The 26,226-nt window shown below is 40.1% G+C and overlaps 1 protein-coding gene across 6 annotated transcripts in view; it reads right to left on the bottom strand.

The window, feature by feature from the left end:
* CTNNA2 (catenin alpha 2) overlaps positions 1-26,226 on the bottom strand; it is a 1,089,024-nt gene that overhangs the window by 370,362 nt on the left and 692,436 nt on the right. For 2 of the 6 annotated variants that reach the window (XM_070511886.1, XM_070511885.1), the window contains exon 1: positions 3,845-3,922. The exons of the other annotated variants lie outside the window; for them this stretch is intronic. The gene's annotated coding sequence lies outside the window, so the exon portion shown is untranslated. Of the gene's footprint in view, positions 1-3,844; positions 3,923-26,226 lie in introns of those variants that run through there. 6 annotated transcript variants of the gene reach the window in all.

Here is a 26,226-nt window from a genome sequence, read left to right on the forward strand (position 1 = left end):
GCTTGCTGACAATAACAGAACCAACACAGGGTAGCTTTAGGTCTGACAAGTAAGATTTTGATTCCAAATTAATATATATACACAAACACACATGCACATATATTTTATATGTTTTTTCCATTATAACCCCCTATCTCAGAATTATGAAGAGGCAGAAAGTATACATAAGAAGGAAGGAGAAGCAGAGTCCAGGAAAGGCTGCCATGATGAATAAAATGTCCTCTTACTGGTATATCTGACTCTTCAGAACTTTCCAGAGTATGCAAACTGTCTGTCTTTAAACACAACAGGTCCATTTTTAACTAATAGGAAATACTGGGTCATATCCAGAGGTTCTATTTAAGTGAGGCCATCCTTGGCACATAAAGCCTCAATAAAACGTTTGTTGAACTGAACCCTCCTTGAACAAACTGGGTATTCTAGACAGACAGACATTGTCTACCAAGAGCCCAGGAGAGACCAGCCAATGGTGTTATTCATTCAGAGGTCTGCTTCGTGCAGTTATTGTTGTTCAACTTGTGGCATACCCATTCAGCCACAACTTTGCAGGAATCTTGCCCTGTGTCTGGCTTCAGTAAAATTTTGGTTTCTGTGTAACAAAGAAGAACCTGTTTATAACATTCTGAGCTCCCCAGCGATGGACTTGGCCTTCCTTAGGATCTGGGTGATTCTGCTTTATGAAGTCATTCAAGTGAGAGGCTGAATAACCACTTTCTAGGGACAGCCTAAGTGAGTCACTCCCCCATGTGGAAGCTGAATGGATACTTGAATTGGCAGCTGGTTTCCATCTAGAAGTAGGAGATTCTTGCAGATGAGGTAACAAATCTATCAGCAACAAAGTTCAAGGAATTTCTTGACAGGCCCCAGATGCTTTCTGGGAAAGAGGCTATTTCTTGCCATGTTCTCTTAGTTTCTAATGATTTTATATTCAGATGTGCCATAGCTGTCTCAACTTCCAGGGAGATAAAAACAGCCTAGAGGAGCCACTAAAACATCCATCAGCAAATGAACTTGGATGCAAGACTTAAAATACGGAGCGTGAGAGGGAGTGGTGCTGGCTAGATAGAGCCCAAGTGTATATTCTTGAGAAGAATTCGCTCTGACACAGAGGATGAAAACTGAATTCACACTGTCTGGCTGAGGGCAGCAACAATAGGCTGTGCTTTTTAATGGGTTTCCGAAAATGCTGCATTCCATCCCTTGGCAAAGGAAGTCCATTAATAAAGGGAGAGTGGCTGGTAACCAGCTACAGATAGTGGGGCTGCACTGGCTCACTGTGATTAGAAAGCTCGCTGCACTTAATACATCCCCTATCCACGTTGAAACAGCTCCATTTAATAAAGCAGTATGGCTGCTGACACAAGTGTATTTAAAAATGGGCATAAATAGGAGTCCAGAGCTCTTGGGAACATTCCATCTGCTTGTGGGAAGGGTGACAGCAAGGTGCAGTCTTAAAAGGACTTGTACTTTATAAGTTAAACCCAGTCCCAGTATTGTCCTGGATGCTAAAAGACAATGACAGGGATTATAAATATAAAATATCACTTATAATATATACATACACATGTATATACTTTATACACACATGTACTTTAGCTAAACTAATCTACCCTTTCCTGGAACATTGGTGAACCTCTTAGATTGCCAATACAGCATTCTCTTAAAGGCATCATTTTTTCCCCTGGGGGAAATGTGAGTCATTTTATTCAGACAAGACAAAATGTAAGTGGGGGTAGTGGGAGAAGTATTGAATCTCAAGAAAAGGCACCAGAGTTTGATGGGCAAATTTTCTTTTTGAAACAAATTAGTCATTTGTCTCCTGGGACAATTCATTACAAACAAGGCTCAGAAAATCAATTTGAAAGAAATCAGCATTATAAAATATAAATATACAACTGAAAGCCAGCAATCAGGCTTCATTTAGATCAGTCTCTATTTTTCTTTCAGAGGGAAAGGGAAAAAGAGAAGAAACAGCATTTGGCTGGGAGAGAGGAGCCACAGCCCTTATTGAATCACTGTGTGACCATGGGGCATTGGCTTTCTTCATGTGGAAAATGGGGATAATAATGCTTTCTACTCCTAATCCCCTGGGTTCACACGAGGATTCAAATTGATACTGTGGGTGAAATTGTTTTGAAAGGGCAACACAAATGTAAGATGTATCTAAATATTCTGCAAAGCATGAAATGATTGAGAAATTGATGTACTCCAACACAGAACAGTGGAAAGAAAACCAATCCGTGACTCAGGAAGGTTGGCAGGTGGGAAACAGCAACATGTATTTATGGAACTCCCACAATATGTCAGGTCTATTTCACATCCTTGGCCATGCTCAGGACAACCCTGGGAGTTTGGGCTTGTTAAGTCCAGTTTCCACGTGGACAGGAGAGTAAGAGGAGGAATATGAAATTTGCCCAAGTCATACCCAGAGGAAGAGCACCCAGTACCCAGGATCTGTCTATAGCACCTGGGAGTTACCCGACTCTGTCAATCGCTCACTGTGTGATCCTTGCCAAGTCAATTTCTTCCTGTGAAAAACAAAGGGATTTCCCCAAACCTAGTTATTTGAATAACACCTTCTTGATTTTTCCTAAATCCATAGACTACCCATCCTATGGTTTAATTAATGCTTTTCTAAATTTGATAAGAAAACCCATTACTTCTATAAATGGAAAATCAGTATTTTTCTAACACATTAAAGCACACAGAAATGTTTCTAACACACACTAAAATATCCAGCTATTATAGCAAAAATATGCTCAGATGTACACCACCTAGGTTCCTCGTTTTGGGAAACACTAAGCCAAGTGATTGCTAGCTCAGCTCCAGAAATCTGTGCTCTACTGTGGAGTAAACAGATCAGATGAGTCAGGTACCAGGTACCAGCTGCCCCATAGCTTGGCTTCTCTCTTACAGTGGCTTCTTACTCTGTTTCAAATACTTTTTCTCCAATCCTTCCTTCGTAATTTTCTACACTCTTTTCAACTCTTAACTTCTAGCCATCTTCGATGCAAATTTCAGCAAGCTTTTTTCTGAGAATCAATGTGGGCAGAGGTATGTGGCAGGTGTTATCAGGGCTTATAAAATGAGTAATGCACGCCTATAATATATATGAGTCAAGAGTCAAGACAGATGAAGCGGTTCAAGAAAAAATTACAAAGAAACATAGCAGCATACATACAATAACCCATTCTAGCAGAGACATAGTCAGAGTAGAAGAACAGATATTCAAAGATCTACCTTAAAACTGAAAAACACCACAGGGGCCACCTAAGTCCAGGCCTGCATACCAGAGGCCTAGGATTTAAATCCAACTGTCAAGGATGTTTGGTTTGGCATGCAAATTACTTAAAATAGAAATAAGAGAACGCCTCTCCTATTAACCTCAGTCTTCAACACTTGCTATGGTCTTACCCTAGGCCTGTTTCACTCATTTATGTCCTCTACCTGTGCATGAAGATGTTTGAGAGTACATTCTGTGATGTATTTCGAACCTCAACCCCATCTCTAAGCATTACACAGAAGTATGAAGGTGAAGCCAAAGCAGCTAATAGCCTATTGTAAAAGTACAGCTGGGACTAGAGTCCTACAGCTCTTGGGTATCAGTGAAGTCCTTTATGAAGTTCAATCTACAATGATGCTTTCAGAACGTATCACTCTTATATAGGGTCTTGAAAGAGATGTTAGTGAATCCAACTTTACAAGAAGATACATTAGTTGAGGAAAGTTGCAAAGAAAAGAGGCTGAACAGAGAGGACTAAGAAGTTTCAGAGATGGGAAGGAGATATGCATTAAAACCAAGCTGGTGCAAAAGAACAGCAAGTAGATGAGCATGCAGACTCACCTTCTTCCTAGGGCCTGGAAGGTAAGGGAGATGAGGAACATGCAAGATGAGAGAGAGTGTGGAACTGGAGAGCCCAGATTCTACCTAAAAGGATTCAAAAGGTAGTTTAAGAAATAGCATGCAGGTACAAAACTTTATACACACTCTTTCTGGAACTAATAGGAAACCAGGCTCGAAAAGCAGGAATAGCAGGGCTTGAAAACTAATTGAGGTGTCTGAGTAGACTTTAGAGATAGAAGGGATCTTAAATACCATGTGCAAACCTTTTTCTCTTCCAAGAGAGACAAGGACCCCTGAAAGGTTGTGTGAGTTGCTCAAGTTTATGTGCCTCAGTAGACACAGACGGAAACTGGATACATGGCCCTTCATTTCCAGTTTAGTGTATTTTTCTACTTCTTTTGGGTTTGACTGGGTTTAATGTAATAGGCAATAAAGTGAATGATGATGCAAAAATTTAGTTTGTGAAAATGGAGTTTGCATCTATATTCAGCAACAATTGCAATAGAAAGTGAATGGAAGAAGAAAAATGCATCAGCAGATCTTGCTTTCAGGTCTTATTTTAAGGCCAGGGCTTCCTTGTGATTACCAGTATCACTATCCCTTTTCCCAAGAACCTGATAAATAAAATTTAAAAGTAACTCTCTTCTCTGCCAAAGGCACCAACTTACCTTTCCCACCCACCCTACCTATTATGCCTCCTGCAGAATCATCACCTTGCAAACAAGTTGCCTCCTACAAGGCCTCTTGTAACCTCGTGAGCTTGCATAAGTTCTATTATAATATCATAGAGTGAAGGCAAAGTCAACCACTAGTCATAAGAAAAAGCATCTAGGACATATTTCTGAGCAACTACAGAGCAATTTATTTTCTATCTGTCCAGATATGTGTCAACAGTTCACTTTCTGACTTCTGAAATCAGAAAGAGTTTCTGTAGGCCAGAATTTATCGAGCTGTTTTAGAAAACACCGAATGTCAGCAGAGGGAACTATTTTTATCACTGTATGTTGTTTAACGGCCCTTGATGGTGATCAAATTTACAACACCTATAAAAGGCTGGACAAGCCAAGAGGCTGAGCCAAGAACTTTGATTTCTAAAGAACTAAGCATTACACAGCAAAGATTCTAGCCAGTGCCTACCTCAAAAAGTGAAGGGAAAGGGGTGCCAATAAACAGAAAATTAAAGGCATAAAGAATTAGGTATACAGCCAAATGAGAAAGTATTTAAATTCTCTTCTTGACACCAACTCCTCCTCAGAGTTTAGCAATCCAGTAAATATTTATTAAGCAGTTCCAAAGTACAAGGTTCTGTTCTAGATATTAAGACGGTCAAAAAAATAAATTAAGATTTAGTCTCTTATCTTCAAGAGCTCCCCAAATACTGAGAGACAGAGAGGTGTAAATAATTTACTGCAATGTACAGTGGGATGTTTTAAGTATTATAGTGGCTCAAGCTACACGCTGTAGGTACCCAGAGGAACTGATTTAAGAAAGTTTGATTATTATATAAACAAAATTTTGAAAATTGTAAGCAATTATGTGGATTAAATCAACTTCTGTTGTCTGAAAATTAATTAAAAGGATGAAAATTGAAGCCATTTATAATTTTGACATTTTATCTGTAAGTTTGATAATAGAATAGCGCTTTAAAAATGTGAAGGCAATTTTCTTGTGAATGTTGGCTATTCTGAACCAGAAAGAGAAAAAGCTATTATCTTTAATGATTCTTAAATGTTTACAGATAATGTGGGCTTTCTCAGGTAACTGGTTTGATACAGAACTCAAAGCAGGTTTTGCTATGTGGCATTTCCTTTTCTACTTAGCTTCCTAAAAATCCAGAAGTAAACAATCATTCAATAACAGAGACAGAGCCACTGGATCACAAGATCTTGGCTAACTCTAGGGGAAAGTGCATCACCTGTATAAAGTTAGCTTTGGTTTGGTTGGCATTCTTTAGAATGTAACAGGAGGAGTCAATTTGTTTCTATAGGAGCCCAATAAAGTCTTGCCCGGTTTTTCATTGCACAGTCTGTTGAGGTTCAGTCCATGTTCCTTTCTCTGCATGGTTTTCCATTTCTCAAACTGGGGAAGCTGAGGGGCTTCTGAACAGGGGACAGTGACTAGAGTACACTAAACAGGAATGGGTGTCAATGCTTTGAACTCTTTCAGCAAACTGTCTTTGTGGTACCAATTGGACTGTTATAATCATTTTTATTTAACAAATTTCCTTGGAAAGATGAAGGAACCAAGATATAAAGTTTAAGGAATATGCTGCGTGTCATACACAGTTGGTGCATATTCAAGATGGCTACCAGATTCAGGTTCTAATAACCCCTGAGTCAATGCTCCCAAGGACTTGCTTAAATTTATCTATAAATGGATGGGAAGAAACACTTTTGGTGAGATATTAAAAGGCTACAGAATATACCATTTACTAACCTTTCATGACTAAAATTAAAGTATAAAAATTTTCATGACATCAACAGCAATATTTAGGAGCCCAGATATTTGACCTCCCTTAAGACCCAGTTGGCTCATAATTTGAGAATCACTTTAGGGTTAGTGTTCTCCCTTGAAGGATTTGTCTTGTGTAGTTGGGGAAAACTTAATACCTTTCAACATCATAGCACACACAACATTAGAATTGGAGTACATTCTAGACATTATATAATCTATTCCCTAAATTGTACAGCTCAGGAAACTGAGGCTCAGAAAGATCAAATATTGCCGAAGGTCATTTGCTAGACTCAGTACTAGAAACTCAGTCTACTGATTGTCACAGACGGAAAACTGCATTTTTTATTGGGTCCTCAGGCACAATCCTGTGTCTTCGATACTAATTATCCTAATGGATTTGCACTTCCTAAAGTACCCACTGGCCTATAGCATCAGATCCAGGGAACACTTTAGAGGCATGTTCTCCAGAGCATCCCACCTTCCTGAAACTCTCTGCTCCATTGAATGGCATGGCACCTTTCTCTGAATTTTCCTCTGATTCTTCTGACCACTTTTTCTCACTCACTATCACTGTGCTCTAAAATATTGGTGTTCACTAGAATCCCATCTTTGTCAGCTTGTCTTCTATCTTTACTCTTACTCCCTGGAAAATCTCCACAGCCTTCTACTGTGGGTAGTGTGCTAATGATTCTCAAAGGAATGTCTGCAAGCTAGACTTGACTCCTGAGCTGCTAGCCTCTCTCTTCCACCTCCTGGGCACCTCCACATGGATTCTCTACAGTCATTCAAATTTAACAATGTCGCAAACTTCTTATAAGACACACATACACACACACACATTTGTAGATAGATACGTGGATAGAGAGAGATGCATCCTGTTATAGAAATGATATATTTTTTTTTAAAAAAAAGTTCAAACTTCAGGTTAAGTACACAGATACTAAGAAAGAGGATGAAAAAAAAATATACAGAAGCACACTGCTCAACTTATATACTGGGGCCACAGGGCTGGAACATTGTTCAATTTCTGCCACTGATACTTAAATATAAGTTTAAAGAGGCTTTTGAAAAATCCTAAGGTAACAACTAGTAATGATAAAATCAAGATGTCTCACTGCAAATTGTTTCAGAAAATAATAGAAATACAACAGAATACACAGAGAAAAAAGAATAGAAGAAAAACATCAAGGAAATAGGAAAACACAGACAACATAAAACAAGATGACAGAAGTAAGACTACAAAGCTAATAACATGGTGATGATGAAGAATTTTTAATAACAAGGATGCTGATGGTTTTAATAACAAGGAATGCTTAGTGAAAAAGTCAGGCCACAGAACTGCATGCACTAATGATCACAACTATGTATAACATGCAAGGATGTTTACAGGCAGCAAAGGACAGCAGTTAAGAATATATATTTTAGAATCCACAGATTAAGATTTTAATTCCTAATCCGTGATTTACTATGTGACCTTGAACCAGCTATCAAGTCCACTGTACCTTACTTTCCTCTTTTTTTTCTTTTAATGAGGATAATAATGGTACCTACTTAAGAGTTTGAGGGTGAAGATTAAATTAAAACAACTTGTAAGCTTAAGAAAAGTACCAGGCACACAGGACACGCTTAGTAAGTGGTACTAGTGATTACACTGTTAACTCCCTGATAAATAGTATCCTAGTGCCTTTGTCTCCTTCAACAAGGGCTTCCTTTGCATAGCAGTATGTAGGAGGAAGCTTGGATGAGAAGTCAGGAGGCCTGAATTCTAGCGCTGGATCTGCCAATAATTAGCTCTGTGATCTTGAATAATCTATCTGAAGGCCCTATGCAAAGAGGAGCTAGTCTCAATGCTCTTGTAGATTCTTTAAATTATACTATGGTGGTCAGAGGAAGGATAAACAAAAGAAGGAGAATCACATGCCAAACCTAGACTCTGACATATTCTCTCTGTGTTTACGTTTGCCTTGCCTGCCAGGTTACTCTGTGCAGAAACAAGAACATGCTGTGGAAATGAAACTCACATTATCATCATTTCTGCTGTGAAGATTAACAAAGGAAATCTCAACTAAAATCGGAGTCCGAAGGCCTATAGAGGGAGCTCTCATACTCTACCACTCATTGTCAATTACTCCAAACCAGAAGAGAGGTACCTTGTACCTCCAACAGGAAGTTGGCTACTATTTTACTACTCCAACAGCAGGAAGGAGGGAAGAATTTCTTCTTGCCTAGCAACAAGCTCAGCCAATGGAAAATGCTGCAGCTCAGCCAACAAGGAGCCATTGCCACTCTGAACACTTACTTTCATCCAATGACCTCTCATTTAGAACAGCCTCTCCCAACTCTCCCTTTTTCTCTATAAAAATAAGCTCCCCTCTTTTGTTCTCTGGACTTGCTTGTGGTTCACCATAGTTTGCATATCCCAAATTGCAATTCTTTTGCTATACCTGAATAAACTCATTTTGCTGGTAAAATAACTGGCTATTTGATTTTAAAGTTGACACTGTCCAAGGAGCACACCAATGATGGAGGAGAGAGAAGTGCTGGAGGCTCCTTCTACTAAGACCCTGATAAGAAAAGAAAATCAGGCCCTGCCCCCTGTAGAACAGTCACAATGTTCAGCATGGTAAATTATATGGATTTCCACTTTTCTTAATCTCTCTTTTTTTCTATTATTTCAACAGTCTCAATGCTATTAAGATCCAAAATTCAGATATTTTAGTCGTTAAACACATTTTTAAAATTACTCAAAGAAACCTCATTGCTTTACTACATAAACTGGGCCTAATATAGCTTTTAGCCATCTTTCTTCATTCCAGGGGCCAATACCTATGTTCTAGAGGTATATTCACCACCACTGGAAGTGTGAAGAGAGCCATCCAGTTACAACCACCTTCACAGAGGGACATGGCACCTCCCGGGGCAAGCTGTCAAGAATCCAACCAGTAGCTGGTGAGAGACATACCCTTCAGGGAAGCACACTGTAGTTGGAAGACGGCAGACACAAAGTGGGCTACAAAGTAACTGTTTGTTTTTGATAAATATAGCTAAATGGGACTATCATGCAATAAAACAAATTTTAAGTCGACGAGTCTCAAGAAATGAAACAAGACTCTGCAAACCCTTAGTCACACGCTACAGGCAAACACAAAGAATAAGAAATGAATTAGGGGTCAGAACTCCAGAACCTCTCTTACCCAGCAAACAAATCACAATTCTTAATTTTCTCTGGCAGAAGATTGATGATCACATCTGAAACAAGAAGAATTTATGAGCTGCTTCCAAAGAAGATGGAGAGAGGCCGCACTTCAGAATAAGTCTAAATCGACTGAAGGATGAACTTCTGCTCAGTGGGCTGGGCATAAAAAAGGCTATGACAGGAATGGTGAAAGTCCTTTGAAACAATAAAGGCAGACAGAGACATTGACTAGTTACTCCCTATCTCCAAGAGAGAAAGAGACCACAGGCACAGCTACAGTTTCGAATATGAAGTTCAAAGTCCAGAAAAATCAACCAAAAAAAAAAAAGAAAAAGAAAAATTTATGAGTGCCAATTTCAAGACTTTCACAATTCTAACAACATGCAAATTGCCTCAGTGAGAAATTCTAGATTTCAATAACCTGCAGAGTAAGACCACTTGGGATATTTATGCTGAGTTTCCAGTATCCAACCAATATAAGAATCAATTTCATTTCTCTAATTTTATTTTCCTCTAGACTTCAGGGCTTATTAAATCTTGGATATCCCCCTACATAAAATAAGTGACACGAGCCTATGGGTGAGAGTTTTGTACGTGCCAAAGAAAATTCATTTATAAAGGATCAGAAAGCTGGACATAAACAACTCAGGAAAAATAGCACAGAGAATCTAAAAAGGAAGAAAGAGGTGGGTAAGCTTGAGAAGCCAGGAGAGTGTGAATAGAAATGAACAAGAGAAAAGCAAAAGACACTTTGAGCTGTCTCCCTAGTCACATAAGGTATGATGCTGGACAGACTAACTGATATACCCTAAGGTCTGGAAGTGATGGGCTGCTCCACGTTTAGTCAGGTGGGGGCAGTTCACAGAAGATGCTGGGGCAGATGACTGATTATGGAGAATGGTGGGGCTTGCAGGTGTCTGAGACGTCAAGTCTCCAGCCTCCTCACTTAACAGCGGGGGAAATGGAGGCCCAAGTATATTGGTCAAAGGTACATAACAAACACAGTTATCATGATTGCTATTGGAAACAGGGAATCCCAGATTCCCCAGTTTAATGCCCTCATCTTTACTGAACATGCCAGGCTTCAGCATCTGCACCTCATTCTCCTCCTTGTATTATCTGAACTCTCTGCAGCTTGTAGTTTTTGAACTTCATCAACATCCTGAAGCTTTCTCCATCCTTTCTTTGCGTTGTGTCCCTCTATCTAGTGGTTTTCCTTCTAACTTTGACCACTTCTTCGCCTTCATTGAGTCCTCCTCCTGAACCTGTCCCTTAAAATGTGCATGTTTTCTAGGCTCTTATCCTTGATCTTCTCTTCTCTTTTGATACATATGCTAGATATAACCTAATAAATTAAAAAAATCTATATTTCTTGTCCACAGAGCACAGATGGATATCTAGGCCACAGTAGTGGGTTTCTAGGTTGTTATGCCTTCTGGCCCACCTCATTTTTTTACTTCCTAATGTAGTTCCCTTACTCCATTCACAGATTCACATACGTGGAGACAAGTGCCATTCTGTATATAGAACATATAAAATATGTATTTTAAAAATATAAAATATATAAAAATTTTTCTATTTATTTTCCACACATTATGATGTTTTGATATATTAAAAAAAAAAAAAGCTGCTCCTCCTCTCATATTTGGCCTATGCACCCTAGGAGGCAATATTTCTCTGCCTTAATCATCCCAGCACCAGGTGCTGGTCAACTAGAGACCATTCCTATAGCCTAAAGCCACCCCAAACCATTCACACTTGCCAACCATAAACAGTTCACCCTGCCCTGCCTTACCTTTCCTGAGTAAACCCCAATAAAGGCTGTGGCCTATACCTTCCCCTTCTTGCTGTCTTCTGCCTCCTGATCACCCTGGTGGCATTCCCACGTGGCCCTGTGTAGTGTGCCATGCCTCCCGTCTCTAGGATCTATGAGTCTTTGTCTTCCTCAGCCTCTCTGTCTGCCTCCTCCTGTGGCCGCACCTGACTGACAATCTCATAAAAGAACACAAAGTACATTGAATATGTTTGGTGCTTCCTCCAGTCATGTATCAAACCAATAACCCTCATTAGAATAGTTCTCACATTTCAATTTCGTAAGAATAACTTAGGCTCCCTGTTAAAATGTAGATTCTGAATCTCCAACCTTTCCACATCCAGAGATTTTGATGATTCAATAGATTGAGGAGGTGCTGAAGCCAGTATTTTAATATGCGCTTCCAGGAGATTCAGATTTGGAAGGGTTTACAGATTTGAATAGGATGTATATTTTAAGCTGTCACGTAGATTATGAGTGTGTCACAGGTAATGGTTCTGCCTTATGTTTCTTTGCCCCTCCTGGGAAGGGTGCTGTGCACAGTGTAGAGCACACTAAGTGATGCTCTCTCCAAGCAGTGATGCTCACCAAAAGATCTGATGTATCCAGTGAAATATTTCCCATTTGGAACGTAAGATCCTGTGTAGAAATATGTGGAATTGTGTTTAGAAGACATACTAAGGTTGTAGAAGCCTTGGTTCCGGTCTTAGATAACCTGGTGCCTCAGAATAGCAGAGGTCCTGTCATCAACCAGTTAGTGTCAGTGGCCTGGAGGTAAGGCTGGGAAATATGTGCAAATGCACAAAAGTGGTGCCTGAGCAACCCTTGTCTTTGCATAGTGCTTACTGTTCGCAAAGGGATTCTGGATCTAGCATCATGCCTAATGCACCTAAGTGGATTCTGCAGTGCTTGGTGAGTTTCAGAGAGCAACATCACACTTATGATATACCCTTTATTACTACAACATCCCAACTACCTAGCTTCTGGTTTTGGCTTCCTAAGAACTATTTATTCATTTGGGCACAAAATTACCCAGCGGGTCCATACTTTGCCTTTGCAGTGATTTTACTAAGGCCTTACAAGCAGTGTTCTGTTTATCTGCTCTTTTAAAATTATGCTCAACTCATTTGTTCAGTCTTTATTAAACAAGTAATTTCTGTACTGGCAAAAGGTCAATTTAATTGCACCAATAACTTTGAAAAAGACAGTCCAATCAATACACTTGTATTATATATGTGACCTAAAATTTACCTTGCTATTTTCAGTAGCAAATTGCAAACAATAGCAGTTAACAGCAATTTATTCTCGCTTTTCAGTAACCTCCCTCTCTTCCCAGCCCCACTAAATGAACTCTTATAAAACTGTTCACGAACTGGGGCTTGAAATGAGCCCTCTTGCCACCATCTCATTTAGCCAGTCGTGGAACAACTGCTAAGAAAAAGGAAGAAATGAGTTCAGGTGTATTCCTCACCTTGAGCAATTGATTATTTAACAGCACATTTTCATCAGTTAATTGACCAATCAACTCAAGAGATCCTTTCCTGATGTCCACCTAGTAGGAAGTCCAGCATGTGGTGCCGTGACAGAAATCAAATGGGCAAACATGTAGTCCCTGATCTGAAGGGGTGCCTGGTCTACTTAGGGAAGCCAGATGTAAATAAGTAAAATGTTAAATAGTGAAAGCAATTTTAAATTGCTATTCAAGATAAAAAAAAAATAGAAGAGATGTTGTAAAGCATCTGATTAGTTGTCAGATTAATAGAACAGAAAATAACTGACCTAGAGAGTAAGGGGGAAGAGTAGTCTCTTTGGCTTTGGTGGTTTCGTAAGGTTTAGAGAAAGGGCGGGGATTTGGATGCTGGATGAAAAGTTGGATTGGGATGGAGAAAACAAAGACAATGTGAGTAAAGGCACAGGAGATAGAAGAGAAATGACATGTTGTGGGACCATGAGGAAAATGACCTAACAGAACAGTGGTTGTGTATGGATTCTTTGTGAGTGTGATCTGGAAATTAACCTGTGATTAAAACTCCAAATTGAAGAACATGAAAATGCAAGTGATACACATATTTAGAAAAGGTACTAGTAAACAGCTTCAGATAAAGCGAGCTTTCCAAATATGCATGATATTAAAACAAATGGTCAGGAATGGGCCCTAAATTAATATTTTATATAGAGTTTCACATTTGCCAATGGCTGGACTAAGAGGCAGAGTTTGTTGACAAAGAATTTGCAAAGAGCAAAGCTGGGTCTTAACACTGCAGCCTTTGCAGATGAAGCCCACCAACTTCAAGTAATAACAACACACATTTTCAGCTCAGCCGCCCTGGCTCTCCAAACCAAATGCTGCCCTGAGATAATAAATTCAAAAAGGAGAACTCAAGTGTGAACACTCTGCAAGACTCAGCAATGTGGAAAATCCTTTTGTGCCCTTATAATTTTCTGTTTGTTTTAGTCTCTGCACAGTAAAAACACCCGCTTTGTCACATGCACATAAGCTAGTTTTATGGGCAGGTCAAGTCTTCCATCTGGCTCCCACTTGTAGATATGCGAGATTCTCCGTTAAGATTTCCTCATTTCTCTGTTGAGATGGTTGATTGTGCTAAGGAAATGACAAGAACTCACAGTGTTTCTCTGTGAGCATCAGGCTGAGGGTGGTTGGTTCTTCATTTTCTAGGATAAGAAAGGCACAGAGCTGAGAACCCAATGGCCCTCAGGCCTTCTTGGGTTCAATCTCCTTTCTATCCACTAATGGCCCAACTGGTCTAGCCCTGAAGCTTAAGACAACAGGCTCAAGGAGGGTTCATTGTGGTGGCAACTCACCAAAGAGCCAGAATCAGTGTTTTATATATAGAACTATGACCTTCCCTTTTTGTCATTATTTCCCCAAACATTAACACCAAATATCTAACATTGTTGTCATGGGTACAGGAAAGAGCATGGGTCTTGAAGTTAGACTTGGGTCAGGATCTTCACCTAGGTTTGGAATCTTGGGAAAGTTATTTATTTTCTCTGCAGAGTGGAGATAATCATACATATGGCATAGAATTGAAGGGCAGATTAAATGAGATAAATTATGAAATAACTTTAGCTAGTATTAGAAACCTGAAAATAAATATGTTTTCCCTTTCTGTAATGCCTTTCTCTGTGGAGATTTATTTAAAATGACTTTGTGTGCCTGTGCTCTGAACTTCATCTTAGAACTTTAAGAAGACATGTAATTTTAACGATGACATCACTTAATAGTATGATATGCATATGAAATAATATATAAATATCTTAACAGTTGGCTAGAGTTGCATATGAAATTCTGCAAAAAGTTATGCCCAGTATTTTGCTCATATCTTGGCCAAACCTTGTTTAAATGAATGCATGAGTGATAGTAGATGAATGATTGGGGAATAAATGAGGAGGCTCCCATAGGATATTTGCAGCATATTTCTATTCTCTGGTCACTGGCAAATGCTTTGGCCCTCCACCTTGGCCATGGTGCTGTAGAGACAACAGAAGGGACCAGATGTCTCACCAGCTCAGCCAACTTAACTGTTCTGCCTTTTAAAGGCTATGTCCTGTCCTGCCTCTGCACCATGATGCTTCTACCTAAGCGCGGATAATGAATTTGCCAACACAATCATTCTAATCTTTCAAAGATTTATTTTCCACGCTCCCTGTAGGGTACATACAGGAGACCTCCACAGCACCCTAAAATCACACACACACGTACACCCCTGAACTGCTCTAATCACCATAGGGGACCTGGTGGTAACTCTCATTATTTGTTCTGATTTGGGTTTCTTTACTCAGCAGGAGGCAACACAAGAAAGCACAGATAGACAGACAAAAATGACACAAATATCTCAGAGCAAATGGTTTGGGTTAGTGCTTTGTTGTTACATTTTTTAAAATATAGATACTATTCTGTTGTGGTGCCTTTGATGGTCTGGAGAGGGACTGGCTTACATCATACAAGTGACAGAACAGCACATGCTTTAGATTTAACCATGCATGGTCTTCTCTATTTATTTTGCTTGCATTGAAATTAAAGGCAAGATGTGGTCATAAGAAAGGAGTGCTAACTGAAGTTCTAGGAGCCCTGTGTTCCAGCCCCAGCTCTGCTACTCACAATACGAGCTCAAGCAAGAGCAAATCACATCTCTTGAGGTCTCAGGTTCCCTATCCGATTTATGAGAGTTGACACAATCAGTTGTTTTCTCTTTTTTTGTTTTTTTTTTTGAGGTGATAGGACTCTTGTTTTTAAGGAACTCTAATGCAGAAGTTCTACTTGTAAAGCGTATGGGCAAAGAACAACTCTAGTTTTCTCACTTGTTTTCTCTCCTTCCAATTCCAAACCTGGCTGCCAGGAACATAATTTGAGAGTTACTGGACAGTATGATCTCTAAGATGTTACCTGGCTATATGAGTCTCGGATGTATAAGATAAAAGAAGGAGAAGGGATGTTATTTTCTGAAGCCTAACTTGGCTTCCTCATACTATACAGTCTACCTGCTCTAATTCTGAATCACTTCCCATGTCAGGCAGGCAGTTACTAATTCCTTAGACAAAAAATCCGCTCCATGAATAAAACTGTTGACTGCAGAGACAGGCCTTCCTGGGAGGTATCAAGCTTGTGGTCAATTGCGTTTAGAGGGGATGTAGAAGAGATTTCTGCTCTGGGAATTTGGCTAAATGCTCACACTGAAAACACATTTCTCATAGTGAAGAATAGTCTCAAGTACATTTTTCTATCTCCGAGTATTATGTTCTAGTCAATATGTGAGCAACATTTACTGGATTCCATAAAATGAAAGACAAAATATATTTACTTTCTTCTTACAGAATAATGGTCAGGAATTTTAATCCATATTAATTTTTTACCCTATGATTCTGACTAATACCATAGTGCACAAGTTCTTTCGTTCTCTGGAATCTCACAAAATCGATATTTCCTGTTGATGTTAGGTCATGAACATTCTTCAGTCTAGTGTCTTCCTTCTTTGTCCAGCCCAGACCTTGACTCTTTGATGTCTGGCCAGAGACAAGAGGCCACGTTTGATACAGATGGGCAAGCGGGCTAGACAGACATCTCACAATAGGGATTAAACAGTAAGTCAGCCAGGATGTGGAAGAACTGGGACTCTCAGCTGGTGGGAATATAAATGGTATAGCCTCTCTGGAAAAGAGACTGGTGGTTTCTTAAAAAGTGAAACACATACCTTTCATATGACCCAGTTATTCTATTCCCAGGTATTTTCCCAAGAGAAATGAAAACATAGAAAAACTTATATACAAATATTCATTGCAGATTTATTAGTAATAGCCCCAAACCAGAAACAACTCAAATGTCCAGGTGAATAGAGAAACGGACTGAAGTATATCCTTACAATGGAAAGCTACTCAGCAACAAAACAGAATGAACTGTTGATACATGATGCAATATGGATGAATCTCAAAATAATTAGAGAAGCTAAACAAAAAGAGCACATATTGTTTGATGCCATTTATATAAAAGTCTGGAAAATACAGACTAATTTATAGTGACAGAAAACAGATCAGTGGTTGCCTAGAGATGGGAGTAGCGTGGGGAAGAGTAGGCAGGACAGATTACAAAGGGCATGATGAAACTGTAAGGGGTAATAGAGATGTTCATCCTCTTGATTGTGGGGATGGTTTTTGTGGGTGAATGCCTATAAAAAACTTACCAAAATATATATATGCACAGTTTAGTGGATGTCAATTATACCTCAATAAAGCTGGGTTTTATAAAAGATCAGGAAAAGAGCTTAGAAGAAAAAGGGAAGAGACACAGAAATCTCTGCATTGTGTCTATAGGATGGGCCCCATAAAGCTTTTTACTAATTACCACTGAAATAACAATCCAAACCAAACATTCTCACGTTAGAAGAAGGACATTCATAAAATAACATTCCACTGGAGTACATTGCTCTTTTCTCTAAACATCTGGGCTAATACTTGCGCGGTTATTCTCTAGGTTAGAGCCTAGCTCTGCTCTGCTTTGGGGCCTACCCTGGAACTACTCTTTTGCTCCTTTAGAAACTGCTCCCTGCTCCCTGCCTCACTCCTCCTGAGGTCCGAACCAAAGGGCAGTGGCCTGGCTATGGTGGTAGCACAGCTATTCTGCTCCATTTCCTTGCAGAAGGAAGAAGACATACCCACCCAAAGTCATCATTGAGAAAAGGGACAGATGCAGCCTGGCAAAGCACCAGCTGAGCCCAGCCTGCTGCTCAGCTTTGATATCCAGATAATGGAGGCATCTGGGGAGAGGGAGCCGAACTCTGAATGGGAAACACTGTCGTTTGACTTGACACTTAGACAGGGAGGTCCAGGACAGATGTAAACGCTCCCTGCCGCAGCACTATGGGGAAAGGCCACGGGAGGCTGGCACCTTTGATTTGGCTCTCATAGCACCAGAAGAAAAGCCGGAATGCTGTGCTATTTTTAATGTTCAAAGAGCCTAGCAAAAGATTTATGACTACAAATATGTAGTGTGGGAGAGATAAATTGGAGCAGGGCCCTTCCAGCTCCAACAGAGGAGTCAGCCTGCCAGCCTGGTCAATAAAGTATTTAAGCTCTGAGTGCTGTGTGGGTTGTCATAGATTAAAATTTGAAAATCTTTTATGGTGTAACAAGGTCCTTAATTATAACTCTAGGTTTTGGATCATTTGCAGGTTGTACAAACAGTAAGAGTTATGCCATCGAGAACATCCTTGGATACAATAGCCTTTAAATCCAGTGTCTATGAGAGAAAATACTGAGTTCTCAAGTTCAGAATTATGTCCCAGAATAAAGAAGCCTGATAGATTTCTACCATAAAATCCTTTCCTGTCTCAACTGTACTTGATATCTTTTCCCTCTTACATGGAATTCATAGAATCTAATAAGCTGGCTGAGGTTTCAAGGCGATTTTGCTTTCAACCCTTTTTTTTGTGACTCAATACTGCTAAAACATTCTTACTCTTTCTGAAATTTAAGACGCATGATAATTTCACTTGTGGTGGATTTCAGCTGCTGATTAACTTCTTTGGCTGGTGGTTCCCAGATCATTGACCTCTCTTGGAACAAAGGAATCTGAAATCTGTAACTAATATGACTTAATTAGCAAAGCATTTAACTATCATCAACAGATCGTGCTACAGTAGTTTTGACTCTTGAAGAACAGCTGGCATGAATCTACAGCAAAGTTAACCTTATCTTTAGGCTCCATGCTTGGACTGACTTCTAGTTCCAACTGCCAGATGATCAAGTAAATTTAGAACATCACTAATGCAGCATTATAGGCTTCTATAGATGAGTTCATCTGGCATCTATAACTATAAATTACACTATGGTGCTAAGAATATTAGTATTAATGATGAGAGAGCAGGAGAAAATAAAATCGTGGGTGTAATATGCAGAAGGAATTTTTTTCATGGCATATTAGTGCTCTGTGAGGAGGAAAGAGGAACACGGATCTGAACATGGAATGAGTAAGAATATATGTTAATGGGCTGTGTGAGCCAGAAAGATTGGGTAGCTTGTACAGGACCACATTCCAGCGATAAGCTGAGAAAGTAATGTGGTAAGGAATTGGATTAGTGTACACACATCTGTGGGGATGGCTGGAGGCAGGATGGTAAGCTACGTGACTGGAAAACATCAAAATTAGTGCCGCTGAGGAAATGCAAAGCATCAGTATCGACAGCATACAAGTTCTCAGATCTGGTTTGGGTTCAAGTCATTTTATATATTTTCTAAGATATCCTAAAGCCAAGGAGATTTGATGATTTAGTCTATTGATCATTATCTCAGGTGTGTCTTATATTCCCCATTTATATTGATGGGGGCTTTGTTCATCCTTCTCTAACATCCCTCATTGTGTGTTCAACAAATACATATTGTTAGGTTCCCTCAATACTTCCTGAGAGGTCTGTAGGAATGCTCATAATTGCTTTAATTTCAGAAATATATTTATACATATGCCCACATACTAGACACACACACAGACATCCCCACACAATAAATAAATGACTTTCTGACAATCACCCAGCTTTTGCATAACCAAGCCGGATGGTCACCCAAGTCTCAACTCCCAGCTGAAAGTTATTTTCTAAACACACTGATAATTTTCCCAGTATGAGAACACTCCTTTCAGATTACATTAAAAATAAGATCTTATGGAAGAACTGTATCCAGAGCAGGAATTTGAAAGATAGCTTTACTGTAATCTCCAAATACATACATGGATGAAGATGCAAAGTTACTGCATTCGATTATGCTCATAGTAAGGATCATCTAATCCCGAGATGGTTGAATTTTTAAGTGCAAAATCATATTGTTATCATGCCAAAAATCTTCCCCTTGTTTGAAATATCTTAAGCCCCCTATTACTTACACACTTTTATAACAATTAACTTCTATTGTGAATAAGGACTTTAATGAGCCTCAGGGGAACACAGGACCCACAGATTAGCCTGCTGTTCCCCTTTCTGCCAGTAGGTGTCCAGTACTAATAGCTGTGGCACATCACTGAGGGATGAATTCCATAGAGTGAGTCTTGGAGATGATTCTGGATGTGTCTACTCATTTGATGTCTTGTGGCCTCAGAGGCTAGTTTTACTAACACTGATGACTGTGTTCCATCTCTCTATTTCTCTTCCAGAACGAAGTGCTTCTTAACCCATATGCCAGTCCCTGGATGTGTTTCATAAATCTAGTGGCTCATTTTCTTAAAGCTAAGCAAAATGACCCGTCAGGAACTGTCTCATGTTCTTAGTTCTCAAGAGCTTGGGACTCATGGGAGTCTGAATTTTCTCTGAGTGAGCTATCAATATGCAGGAGCCTCTCTCCTCACACTGTCTAGAAAGTCTCTTCCGCATCTGCCTGTAAAACATCCTCCATGCTTTCTCTCCTCAGTCCCTTCTCCTGCTTCACAATAAAAAGGCACAGCAGCCTGTAACAAATGCTTATCAAGACTCAAGGGCTTCTAATTAATTCCTTGTAATGCTATTTCTTATATCAATTAAGTCCTGGGGAACCAGCAACTCCCTGTCAAGGCCAGCTCTTTGCAACTGCAGAGTGAGAGACTTCCATGCAAGAAGCTGTCTTAGGGCTTTGACTGCTCAAAGCTCTGTCTGTCCTCTCCTTGCATGCCATGTGGGCACGATCCTTTGCTTTGGGGCCTCAAATGATCTTGAGTAAAGCAATTCCCTGAGGTCACACAGTCAAGAATGGAATTTTGTTTCCAGATGCTCCTTGTGAGAATGCACTATTATACCCCAGGAACAGTTGGGAGCCAAGGAGGCAATGCCCTAGCTCCTTTCTCTGGATGAGGATATGCTCATTAGATGCAGTACATCCTTGAAAGTCACAGACACTTAGATGTAGGTTTAAGAGACAGGTCAGGAGAGTGGCTAAAGGAAAGCAAAAAAAAAAAAAAAGTGTCAAATTAGAGGGATGGCACTGAACCCAGAACAGTTGTCAGCAGTGGATACCCATAACAGGCTCCTGCGGAGGAGGGCAAGGCATTCCTAAATGAAGGGCACGTCAAAGACTAACTGAACCCACCACCATTTTGCCTAGAATATAGAATCTTTATAAGACTATCCCTTCCTTTTCTTATTTCATTCCTTATCTCCAGTTCTACATGCAGGATAGCATTCTGAGAACTCAATCCCAAGATAAATCCAGATGAACCCCAGAACCTCATAGTTGGAGGTGCTATTGAAAATCTTCTTGCCCAGGACTGGGCTGTATAGGTGCCATCACTGGCAAAGTCCACCTAGTCTTACTTTACCCCTGAGGAAACTTCCATCATGAATGGAAGGCTTATTTTGGAGTTGATAACAACAAAAAGGAACAAGGGTACCTCTCCCACTAGTATCACCCAGCACCACGACTGAGAAAACACAACCACAAACCTTTGGGCTTCTCTAAAATTATATATTTTAAACAGTCACACTCAACTTTTCAGCAAAATGTAGACATGAAGTAAGATATCCACAGTCCCTAAGCAGGGCTGAGATTGCAGTCTCCAAGCTCAACTCAATCATACTGGATGCTAATTCTCTTGTATGATTTGCAAGACATTTATTCAGAACTCACATCTTTGTGGCTGTGTTTCCTGATCTAAGGATTAGGTTACATGGATTTACAATGAGATGGGATCCTTAAAAGTCCAGGGCAGTATTAGCTGTTGAGATGGCACAAAGGCGAACTTTCTATGTGCTTTTTTCTATATACTCCTCCTGTCCCTCTTAAAACAGAGGTTCAGAAACAGTTCCTTCCCTCTGCGTAGTGATACATTCTGTAGAGTACACAAATAGGCGCTGGCTCACATTCAGAGAGAGGAGAATCCTACCATTTTGGTTTCTCTATCTCCAATTAGTGACACATTTTTCTTTTTTAGGAATGAGCCCAGGAAAACTCTATTTCATTTCTTCTGGTGATTTTACAGACCTAAGGCTCTTTGACAAACAAATACAAGTAAATTCAGGAGCACTTGTGGAAATAGAGACAATAATCTCTAGGCTTGCTTTCTGTTTTTCAAAGACTGCCTAGTTCTTCACCTAATCCATTTCCCTTTCCTTCTGCATACACATGCAGATTATATTTCCCAGGATCCCTTGCAACTGAGCCTAGCCAAGTGACTAAGTTCTCATTTGCAAGTAGGACAGAGAGGATTACGAAGCACTAAGGAGTGAGAAGACAAAAATGGAAGAAAAGGTTGATTAGCATATGACTGTGTGGAAGAGACCCCCCCCCACCTCCTGCACTGCAACCCACCACTGATTTAGCCCCTAATATTAATTTCCTGGAGAATTTAAAAGCAAGATACAGAAAGATAGTTTGTTAATTAGCAAAGAGAGTAGAAGCAGAGACTCAGGAAGCCACAGATTTGCATTAATGGTGCAACTCTAAGTGAGATGGGGTGACCAAGATCCCTCACGGGATTGTGGTTCTAATTCTCCCCTGAGGTAGTCAGGGCTCCTTCTTCATTCACCTGAAGTTCAGGCTAATGGCAGTGATCCCAATTTTCTTACAATAAACCTCCATTAACCTGAGTTAACCTGAGTGAGTCTCTGCTTCCTACAACCAAAGGACCCTCCAATTACTACAAATAAGCCAGCAGCCAACTGCTACTGTGTCTGCTCCACTGCTCGGCCACGGGGCTGCACACCTGGCCCTGGCTGGCTTCCACTGTGTTACCAGTGTTTGCAGTGATTGACAGGTCCTCAAGAGCAGAAATATCAGCCCCAATACTTTGAAAAATTGCCTAGAGTTGTTAGTAGAGTGTTGGGCTCTCTGCTTACACAGAATCATTGTTGTTTTCAGGATTTATGGTTCCCAGGGTTAATTATTGAAATCCCTCTTTTATAGGAAAAAGTGCATGGAGCTGAACTCTATGTACCAAACAACTTTGCTTTCATATGTGCAGATTTGGACACTTACAATGTTATTAAAATAATAATGGCACAAATTAGCTTTGAAAAATATCACTAAACATAAAAGGGAGTTAATAATCTCTGGAATCCTAGTACATTCTGAATTTTAATAAATCTAAGAGTTGGGCTTGGAACCAGACATACCATGTATCAACAAACCTAGTATTTATTTTTAACAACAGATTTTATAAACAAGTGACTTAATCAGGGCCAAATCAGTTACCATCTTTTTTTTGTAAGTAAAGCTTTATCGGAACACATCCACACTCAGTTGTGTATTATTGTCAACGGCTGCTTTATGGAAGACTTGAGTAGTTGTGGCAGAAACTGCCTGGCCCACAAAGCTGAAACTATTTACTCTCTGGTCCTTTACTGAAAACATCTGCCAACTCCTGCATTAGTAGAAATATCATATTAACCATTTTCCCTATCTTCATAATATTCTCCATCACTGTGTCCTCTTTTTTCATTCCTGTTATTTCCACTATGGTCCAGATACTCAGTCCTGCTCCTCTAGCTTATGGTAGTAGCCCTCAATACATCTCCTATCATCCATTCCTCACCTTCCTGCCTGAGCCTTTGCCTGTGGTAATATGGAGAATAATATTACCAATATTACCAATCAGCTAAGCCACTCTCAATAGCATCAATCCAAGCTCAAAATGACATGACCTCTGCTTTTAACTTTGACAAGTCATAAGAAAAAGAAAGAATTCTTCCCAGAGGAAGATTACAAAAGTATAATGGAAGATAGGTTAGTGACATATTGACTAAAGAATTTTCCCCAGAAGCCCAAAGAGAAAGGATGGAGGTGGAGGTGAGGAATGTGGTGCAGAAAACTAATGTTCTTTAAAGCCTAGCCAGACTTTTATTTATTTATCTATTTATTTTTTTGAGGGAGATTATCCCTGAGCTAACATCTGTGCCCATCTTCCTCTACTTTATATGTGGGACACCTACCACAGCATGCCTTGCCAGGCAGTGCCATGTCCGCACCTGGGATCCGAACCGATGAACCTGGGCTGCCGAAGCGGAATGTGTGAACTTGACTGCTGCGCCACCAGACTGGGCCCCTATAGTCAGACTTTTCATATCCTTTATTTGGGCATGGGGTGGAGGAAGATTGTAAAAAGCCACTTCTTCAAGGTAGTGGTACCATGCAACAAATGTTTTATTTATCACTTCTAGAGTAACTTCAAAGACCAAAAGGACTAGATGCAGCCTCCTGCAAGGAAAACACTTAATATTATTAGAAGTCCTTTCTTGTTCTAACATTCAGTCAAACACTTCTTCAAGACTATTAACCCAAAGTCTAGTTATGAATACCTGAGGAGAATGAGGACAACACTCAGTCCCCGACCAGCTGGGTGTCCTAAAGGTACAGATGCCACTGGCTGCACAGATATTTCTCCATGGCTGCATTTCCCAAATCTGACTGCTAATTGTAATTGCTCCTAAAGAGAAGCCTTTTCAAGAAAATATGATAGCATTAGCTCAAATGCATGTCAATATAATTAAGTTTCAGTCTGTCTGTCATATCAGAGATAATAGCTGAGTGGATTTTCATTAAATTTGGAAGCTATGTGTCATATGCCAAAATTAATTTGGGGGGCTGGGAGGGGGGTCACTGCAAAAACAAAATTCAGTTATTCTCCAGAGCAGCTGCACTGAGGTAAGGTGGGAGGTCTAGATGTTTCTTGGTCGGAAGAGACAGGACACAAGTATTAAAATGCCATGGCAGAGAAAACAAGCAGTGGCTTCAAATGAGTCTCAGATTGAAATTCCCAGCAGCAGAGCCTCCCAGGGGCACCTGCTGCTTTTCAGTGGGGTTGCTTTTCACATGGGCAACCCTCTGTAGGAGTGCCCTGGTGTGCAGATCAGCAGATATTTATTTAAAGATAATCAATATTGTAGTAACACTACCAAGGCCAGAGAGTCCTCGGTAATTTAAAGAAGATATTCTGTATATCAACACTTAAGTAAACAATCCTATCGTGATTGGTTCCCAGTTCACCACTGAGTTTTCAGTCTGGCAGTTTGTAATCCATTCAGTTTTTGTTAAGGATGTTACAAAGCAGCTGAAGAGTAATTCTCTTTTCTCTGATATATGAAGGACAATGGTCACAAATGTTTTAGGAATAAAGTAGATGAATTGGTCTTTCTTGGTCACTTAGCCAGCAAATGTAATGGAAAAAGCAAAGCTTATAAAGTTAGGAAATCTAGGCTGACTCCTAGCTTGTTACACATCAGCTTTGGTTAACCATTCTCATCTTTGGTAGCATTATCTATAAATTGAGGTGAAAACAACCCATTCTTACCTCAGCCACGGTTATCTGCTAACAGGGAAGAGAAGTCCTTCAGAGCTATCTAAAGAAGAAGGGAGATTTAAACTCCAGGCCAGGAATTAGGGCCTTCTGTGAGACCTGAACCAGGTAGCAGAAGGCCTGTCTTCCCAGGATGCTTCTCTCCGTGTCTCTTTCCCACTTTGCTTCTGCTGACCAGCTTTCTTTGTTTGGGTATGCAAGTGGCACAAAAATAGCCACTCTGCATTTGCAATCCATCCAACTTTTCAGTTAAAGTACTCTATAATAGCAAGTCATTTCTATATCAGGGTCACAAGACAGAAAATCTGATGGCTCAATCCAGCTTACTTTTAAATTAGCCGCTCACTCCTGGCCCAGTTAGGATTGGGTGTGGGAGATGGAGTAGAAGGAAGAGGCTGGGGAAGGGACTTCGCATTATGTAGGTAGAGCAGCCAAGACTGGGCAAGATGGATTCCCTAAGGAGGAGTGGGCCCTCGCCTGGTTGGTGAGAGGATGTTAGGAGGCATATATGTATATATGCTGTACCATCACAGGCAGTCCCAGAGGGCAGACTCCTGTGAATCAGTTGGATGCTCAGAGTAGATCCAAACACCAGGGAGACACTCACTTCCACATTGTGTTAGCCAAGAGAATTTTGGCTGAAGGTAAGAAAAAGTCCAAATCGACCTCACATGAAGAATAAGGATTTTTACTGGCTCACAGAATTGGAAGTATGAAGGTAAGGTGGGTTTTGGGAACAGCCTCTATCTAGTGGCACCAGCTCTGTATCCCTGTAATTCTCTGCCCTCATCATGTGTGAGCTTCATCTTCAGGCTAATAACAGAATGACTTATAACCACATATGGCAATATCTAGAAAAAGACAGAAAGTTCTTTTCTTCTAGCTTTCTCCAGAGAGAGAGAGAACACTTTTACCTAAAGCCCCAGAAAACTTTCCCTTCTTTGTGTGATTTCCCTTATTAGAGCAGGTGCTCATTCATGAATCATTGCTTGTGATCAGAAACTCATAGATGCCAGAAATTGATTGACTTATACCTGTATTTCTAGACCACTCCAGGGGCATGAGGGCATAAGAGTGGATGATGAGAAAACATCCACAATCCTCATCCATCTGATTCCTCTTGCAATTATGATACAGAAAAATCCATCTGTTTAGGG

Source organism: Equus asinus, chromosome 6, assembly GCF_041296235.1.
Source record: "Equus asinus isolate D_3611 breed Donkey chromosome 6, EquAss-T2T_v2, whole genome shotgun sequence".
In the NCBI taxonomy this organism is placed as follows: domain Eukaryota; kingdom Metazoa; phylum Chordata; class Mammalia; order Perissodactyla; family Equidae; genus Equus; species Equus asinus.